A 7147-nucleotide genomic window follows, 5' to 3' on the forward strand; every position below is an offset into this window, starting at 1 on the left:
TGCTTGGGTCTCTGAGGGAGAAGAAGCCTCGGTACTCTAACTTCTGAGTGGCAGAGGAAGGGGGCCTGAGTACCCAGAATCCTGGATCTGAGACGAGAGGAACCTGGTCTCCTGGGTCCTGGACTCCTGGGTCTGAGGGAGGGGAAGCTGGGGGCCTGGATTCCTGAGTCTGAGGAAGGAGGGGCTGGGGGCCTGGACTCCTGGGTCTGAGGGAGGAGGGGCTGGGGGTCTGGGCTCCTGGGTCTGAGGGAGGAGGGGCTGGGGGCCTGGATTCCTCAGTCTGAGGAAGGAGGGGCTGGGGGCCTGGACTCCTGGGTCTGAGGGAGGAGGGGCTGGGGGTCTGGGCTCCTGGGTCTGAGGGAGGAGGGGCTGGGGGCCTGGATTCCTCAGTCTGAGGAAGGAGGGGCTGGGGGGCTGGACTCCTGGGTCTGAGGGAGGAGGGGCTGGGGGTCTGGGCTCCTGGGTCTGAGGGAGGAGGGGCTGGGGGCCTGGATTCCTCAGTCTGAGGAAGGAGGGGCTGGGGGCCTGGACTCCTGGGTCTGAGGGAGGAGGGGCTGGGCCTGGACTCCTGGGTCAGAGGGAAGAGAGTCTGGGGGCCTGGATTCCTGAGTCTGAGGGAGGAGGGGCTGGGGGTCTGGGCTCCTGGGTCTGAGGGAGGAGGGGCTGGGGGCCTGGACTCCTGGGTCAGAGGGAGGAGGGGCTGGGGGCCTGGACTCCTGGGTCTGAGGGAGGAGGGGCTGGGGGCCTGGACTCCTGGGTCTGAGGGAGGAGGGGCTGGGGCCTGGACTCCTGGGTCTGAGGGAGGAGGAGGCCAGGAACCTGGACTCCTGGTCAAGGGGTTGGCAGACCCAGACTCCTGGGCCTGGAGGAGGAGACTGGGGCCAGAACCCTGGGTCTTGAAGGATAGAAGGACTGATTCCCATGTTGGAGAAAGCACAGGCCTCAGTGGGGGCCAGCTGTCAGGGACACAGAATGATGGCGGCACTCCTCTTCATCGAGTTTATTAGACGGGGCACCCCTGGAGGACCTTCCATGCAGTTTCAGCTCCCCCAGGGGCAGGGACAGAGGACAGCCGTGTGGCATGGCGGCAGGGCCTGATCTTCAACCCCTCTCCCCCTACCCCTCAGCCCTTCTGTGGATGGCCCAGGTGGGGCCCACCTTTCACCAACTCCTTCTCCCACAGTTGGCTGCTCCAGGCAGGCCTGGTGCCGACCTGAGCAAGGCTCTGGTGCACGCTGGGCCTCTCTGCCCACCCCCTGCTCTGGACGTTTCCGATGGAGCCCGCGTTTCCCTGCAATGTGATTGTCTGTGTCTGGTTCTTCCAGCAGACTGGGGCCGGGGCCAGGCACAGGAGGAATTCACCTTCACCTTGGCATCCTCAGCCCTACCAGGCACAGGGCCAGGTCACAGGCAGCCTTGGAAAATGTGCATGAGGTGACTCGAATGAATGGATAGATGAATGAGCAAAGGAATGAGCAGATGGAGTGAGATGATGGCACACAGACATCCCCATCCCAGCCAGGGGAGGGGCCTGCTGTGTTTCCTCAATGCCTGCGTGGCCGGGTCAGAACACAGCCCCCTCTGTCCTCTAATTGTCTGGACTACCTGTTCCCCCTCCAAGGGCAGAGACGGGACAGAAGTGGCTCTGAGATCGCAGGGCCTGGTACTTGGAAGTCCTCAGGAAATATTTTTTTCTTTTTATTGATCATCCCTTGACACTGTGTATGCTTCTGAGTCTCCACGTTGCTTTTTGTGCGAAGCTCTGAGTCTTTCTCCAGCTTACCTCTCCCTGCCTCTGTGATTGTGTTTTGTTACCTCTGGCACTTCTCTGATTTGTGTACCTGTCAGTCTCTCTCCTCCTCCTTTTCTCTCTTCTCTGTATCACCTTCTCGTCTTTGACTTTATTTCTTTGACTCTTTCTTCCTTCCTTCCTTTTTTTTTTTTTTTTTTTTTTCTGAGACAGGGTCTTGCTCTGTGGCCCAGCCTGAAGTGCAATGGTGCAATCATAGCCCACTGCAACCTTAAACTCCTGGGCTCAAGCAATCCTCCCGCCTCAGCCTCCCGAGTATCTAGGACTACAGGCGTGAGCTACCACACTGCAGCTATTTTTTTATTTTTGTAGAGATGGGGCCTCACTATATTGCCCAGGTTGGTCTCAAACGCCAAGCCTCAAGCAATCCTCCTGTCTTGGCCTCCCAAAGTGCTAGGATTACAGGCATGAGCCACCATGCCTGGCCAGGAAGTATTTCCAAGAACTGAATGAATGTTTATTTCTGAAAATGAATGATGAAAGCCTGTTCTTCCCCTTCAGCTCGCTAGGTCTTGACCGGGTCTACAGGGGGAATCCCAGAGTGTGCCTGGCACTGACAGCAGCAAGAGACAGGAGCCGGGCAGAGCAGCCCTGGCTAGGGAATCTGCCAGAGCCTAGCTGACAGCATCCCCTCTTCTCTGCCCCCTGAATTCATCTTCTCCTCCTGACCCTAGGCCTTCCCATCTCTCTTGCTCCTGCCTGCTATGACAGCTAATTGCAGGGTGCATTTTTCTGCCTCCCGTCTCCCTATCTGCATGTCTCCCTATTTCCTTTCAGTGTCTTTTTTTTTTTTTTACTCTTTTTCTTTTTTTGAGACAGAGTCTCACTCTGTCACCCAGGCTACAGTGCAGTGGTGTGATCTAGGCTCACTGCAACCTCTACCTCCCAGGCCCAAGCGATCCTCCTGCTTCGGCCTCTCAAGTAGCTGGAATTACAGGCGTGCACCACCGCGCCTGGGTAATTTCTGTATTTTTAGTAGAGACGGGGTTTCACCATATTGACCAGTCTGGTCCCGAACTCCTGACCTCGAGTGATCCACCCACTTCGGCCTCCCAAAGTGCTGAGATTACACACGTGAGCCATCGCACCTGGCCTTTGTGTCAGTTACACACACACACACAAACACACACACACACACAATTGCCTGAATTCCCATTCCTTCTGTCTTCCCCCCAAATTGTCTCTCCCCTCCACTCGAGCAGGGCTTCCATCCCCACCACTGCACTGAACTGACATCTTGTCAAGATCACCAACCCTGTCCATGTCATCAAACCTCATGGTCACTCCACTTTCTAGATCCTTCTCCGATTCTCAGCAGCCCTTGGCACAGCCGGCTGTCTCCTTCCCTTCTTGAAACACAAAGGTGCATTTGCCCTCTGTGACCCTCCTGGTTTCAGCCCACCTCGAGATCACTCCTAAGCTCGCTTTGCTACATCCCCTTCTCCTCAAGATGTAGATGTCCCCAAGGCTCTGGCCAGGGTCATTTCTCTGTCCCCACCCACCTGCTAGGCCACATCACCCAGTCCTGTGGCTTTAAATGTCCCCTCTATGTTGACGTTTCCAAAACTTACATTTTTGAGCCATGACCTCTCTTTCCCCCAGACTCCAGTCTCACATATCCAACTGGCTATTTGATACCCCAACTCGGATTTCTCAAAGGCATCTCTATCTTGACACATCCAAAAGAGAAGCCTTGGTTTCTCCTTCCCAAAGCCGTTTTCCTGATCCCAGTCTCCCCATTCCTGGTGACAATCCTCATTGGCGCCCATCAGAGATGCGCATGCCCAATTCCAAGCGTTCTTCTCTTCCTGGTTCCTTCTCCTTCCCTCCTCTATGACATCCAGTTCACCACCACTGCAGGCTCTGCCTCCAATATCCCATGCCTTCTTCCACTTCCTCTATCCCACCAACTGCACCTTGGTCCAGGCCTCCAGCAGCCTCAACCAGAGGAAAGCAACAGCCGGCTGGCTACCTCCTTCCTTCCACTTTGACTCCTGAAGTCTACGTATGCTCAGCCCAGCAATGTAATTCTGCTGTTCTTGTTTCAATAAAAATATGAGGCCAGGCTCAGTGGCTCACGCCTATAATCCCAGCATTTTGGGAGGCCGAGGCAGGTGGATCGTTTGAAGCCGGAAATTTGAGATTGGCCCGGCCAACATGGTGAAATCCCGTCTCTACTAAAAATACAAAAACATTAGCCGGGCGTGGTGGCACATGCCTGTAATCCCAGCCACTCAGGAGGCTGAGGCAGGAGAATCACTTGAACTCGGGAGGCGGAGGTTGGCAGCGAGCCGAGATCGGCCCACTGGACTCCAGCCTGAGACAGAGCAAGACTCTTTTTCAAAATAAATATAAATAAATAAATAAAAATATGATCATGGCATGCCTGTGCTCAACACCCTCCAAGGACTTCCCATCAGCTCTAGAATAAAATTCAGATTTCTTCCCAGGCATCCAAGGCCCTAACTGATCAGCCCCTACCCTGGGCCTCTGTCCTATCATGGATCTGCTCACCGCACCGGCCCCCTTGAAGACCTGCTACTCTTCCGGGCTTTGGGGCTGCCTCCAGTGGGCAGAATTCCTGGACCCCAGACTTTCTCACCTCTCTTTCCTTCTCACAATCCACGCCTCTGTGACCTCTGCCACAAGGCCTTCTCCAAGTACCTCATCTAAAGTCGTCCTTGCTCTGTCATTCTGTTACCACTCACTGTCGCCCAGGCTGGAGTGCAGTGGTGCGATCTCGGCTTACTGAAACATCTGCCTCCCGGGTTCAAATGATTCTTCTTTCTCAGCCTCCCAAGTAGCTGGGACTACAGGCACACCACCACACCCAGCTAATTTATTTATTTATTTATTTTCTAGTAGAGATGGAGTTTCACCATGTCGACCAGGCTGGTCTCGAACTCCTGACCTCAAGTGATCCACCAGCCTCGGCCTCCCAAAGTGCTGGGATTACAGGCATGAGCCGCTGCACCCGGCCTTCTGCTTAATTTTTAAAGCACTTTTTGGTTACTGAAATGATATTATTTATTGTTTATCTCTCCGGTGAGTATCAGGAGAGCAGGCCCTTGTCCGTCTATTTGTCACCACATCCCCTGGGCCTAGATTGGGTCTAGAACAGGTTGGCACTCAAATATTTCTTGAATACTGGGAAAACAACACACCAGAAATGGAGCATTCCTTGACACTGTGCTTGCTCCTGAGTCTCCATGTTGCTTTTTGTGTGAATCTCTGTCTCCAGCTTACCTCTCCATCTCCATCACCATCTCTGTGGTCGTGTTTTTGTCACCTCTGGGACTTCTCTGATTTGTGCACCTGTCAGTCTCTCTCCTCTTCTCTCTTCTCTGTATCACCTTCCTGGCTTTGACCTTTTCTCTGTCTGTGACTCTACTAGTTTTGGTCTCTCCTTCCCTCCCTCTCCCTCCCCATCTTGCTCTTCCTCGTGCCCAACCTCCACCTCATTCTTGTTTTGTTTGGCCTTGGGACTCTAGAACCCACTCTCTCCTAACCAATTCTCTCTCCCTCTTCCAGCAAATATTTGCTGTCTCTCTTTTTTTCTTTCCTTTTTTTTTTTTTTTTTTTTTTTTTTTTTTTTTTTTTTTGAGACAGAGTCTTGCTCTTTCGCCCAGGCTGGAGTACAGTGGTGCCATCACGGGTCACTGCAGTCTCACCCTCTCAGGCCCAAGCGAGATCCTTTCGCCTCAGCCTCCTCAGTAGCCGGGACTACAGGCGTGCACCACTACACTTGGCTAATTTTTGTGGAGACAAGATCTCAATATGTTGGCTGGTCTGGAACTCCTGAGCTTAATCCGCCTGCCTCATCCACCTGCCTCAGCCTCCCAAAGTGCTGGGATTAGGAGCCACTGCACCCAGCCAGATCTGTCCCTTTTAACACCCGCTCCGGCATCCCTCTTCTCTCCACCTATCCTTCTCTTTCTCTCAGCACTTCTCCGTCTCACTAATTTGTATTCCTTTTCCTACATTTCCCAGCATCTCTTCCTGAAACCGCCTTGGCAGAATTCTTCCTAGAGACCTTGACCTTCAGTCACTCTCTTCCTGGTCCTTCCACACAGGCCCCGGAGAGAAATTCTGAACACTCAGCTGTGATCTGTACCCTTCCGCAGCCCCATATGCTCAAGATAAGGGCACGCAGAGCCCCTGGCAGCACGGCACCACTGCTGCCATGCCCTCCTCATGCCGCGTCTGTGCCTGCTTTCCCACCAGACTGGGAGCCCCTTGAGAGCAGGGCAAGATAAAAATCACCTCGACACTCCCAGCACCGCCCAGCACAAGGCCTCAGGGGAGTCCTCAGGAAGTACTTGCTGAGCAACTATGGAAGGGAAGCCGACTGAGCACTGTCCCCTCTGCCTTCTCAGTGAACTTCAAACTCATCCCCTCCTCTCCACCCCCCAATCCTTGCCCCAGCTCAACTATCATCTTCTCTCACCATCCTTAGAATAAAGCCTCAATCCCTCTGCCTGGAACTCAGGCACCTTTTTCTCTTTTGTTCTGAGACAGGGTCTCACTCTGTTGCTCAGGCTGGAGTGTAGTGCCACAATCCTAGCTCACTGCAGCCTTGTTACTCTTGGATTCAAGTGATCCTCCTCCCTCAGCCTCCTGAGTAGCTGTGACCCCAGGTGTGCTCCACCAAGCCTGGCTATTTTTTTTTTTTTAAATGTTTTGTAGAGACAGGGTTTTGCCATGTTGCCCAGGCTGGTCTCAAACTCCTGGGCTCAAGTGATACTCCAGCCTCAGCCTCCCAAAGTGCTGGGATTTTGGCATGAGCCACCGTACCCGGCCACACTGGTACCTTTACACTCTGGCTTGTGGCTACTTTCCCGGCCTCATCTCCCAGCCCCACCTTGTACATCAGCATCCCAGAACTATTAGCACTGACCCCAATACGTCACGCTTGTTCGCTTCCCCCGGTTTTTACCCAAGTTGTTCTTTGGCCCCACAAGCCTTTCTCACGCCCTTCATCACCCGGAAGATGCCCACTCATCTAAGACCCAGAATGGGCATCTTATTTTCCAGAAAGCCTCCTCCGAGTGCTGCCCACTCCTGGCAGTTGGTCACTCTATCCACTGTGTGCCATGGTACCCACTGTGGTCCCCGTTCCAGCACCGATTGCCCTGCCTGGATGGTGGCGTTTGATGACAATAAACTGCTTAAGAGCAGGGCTAGAGTCTGTTTCACCCCTGGGTACCTGGATCCTAACACTTCCCAGTACCTTAGCAGATGGCCAAAAATGGCAACGGGTGAGTGGCTGAATGAATGAGTGACAGACACATGAGTCTGTAAGCCCCAGGGCTTCTCCTGCACACCAGACACCATGTC

The 7147-nt window shown here is 53.9% G+C and overlaps 1 pseudogene; it reads right to left on the reverse strand.

Annotated features, from left to right (window-relative positions):
* Positions 1-732: 732 nt before the first annotated feature.
* Positions 733-6006, reverse strand: LOC103235559 (uncharacterized; annotated as a pseudogene).
* Positions 6007-7147: the final 1141 nt, after the last annotated feature.

This window comes from Chlorocebus sabaeus, chromosome 6 (assembly GCF_047675955.1).
Source record: "Chlorocebus sabaeus isolate Y175 chromosome 6, mChlSab1.0.hap1, whole genome shotgun sequence".
NCBI lineage: Eukaryota > Metazoa > Chordata > Mammalia > Primates > Cercopithecidae > Chlorocebus > Chlorocebus sabaeus.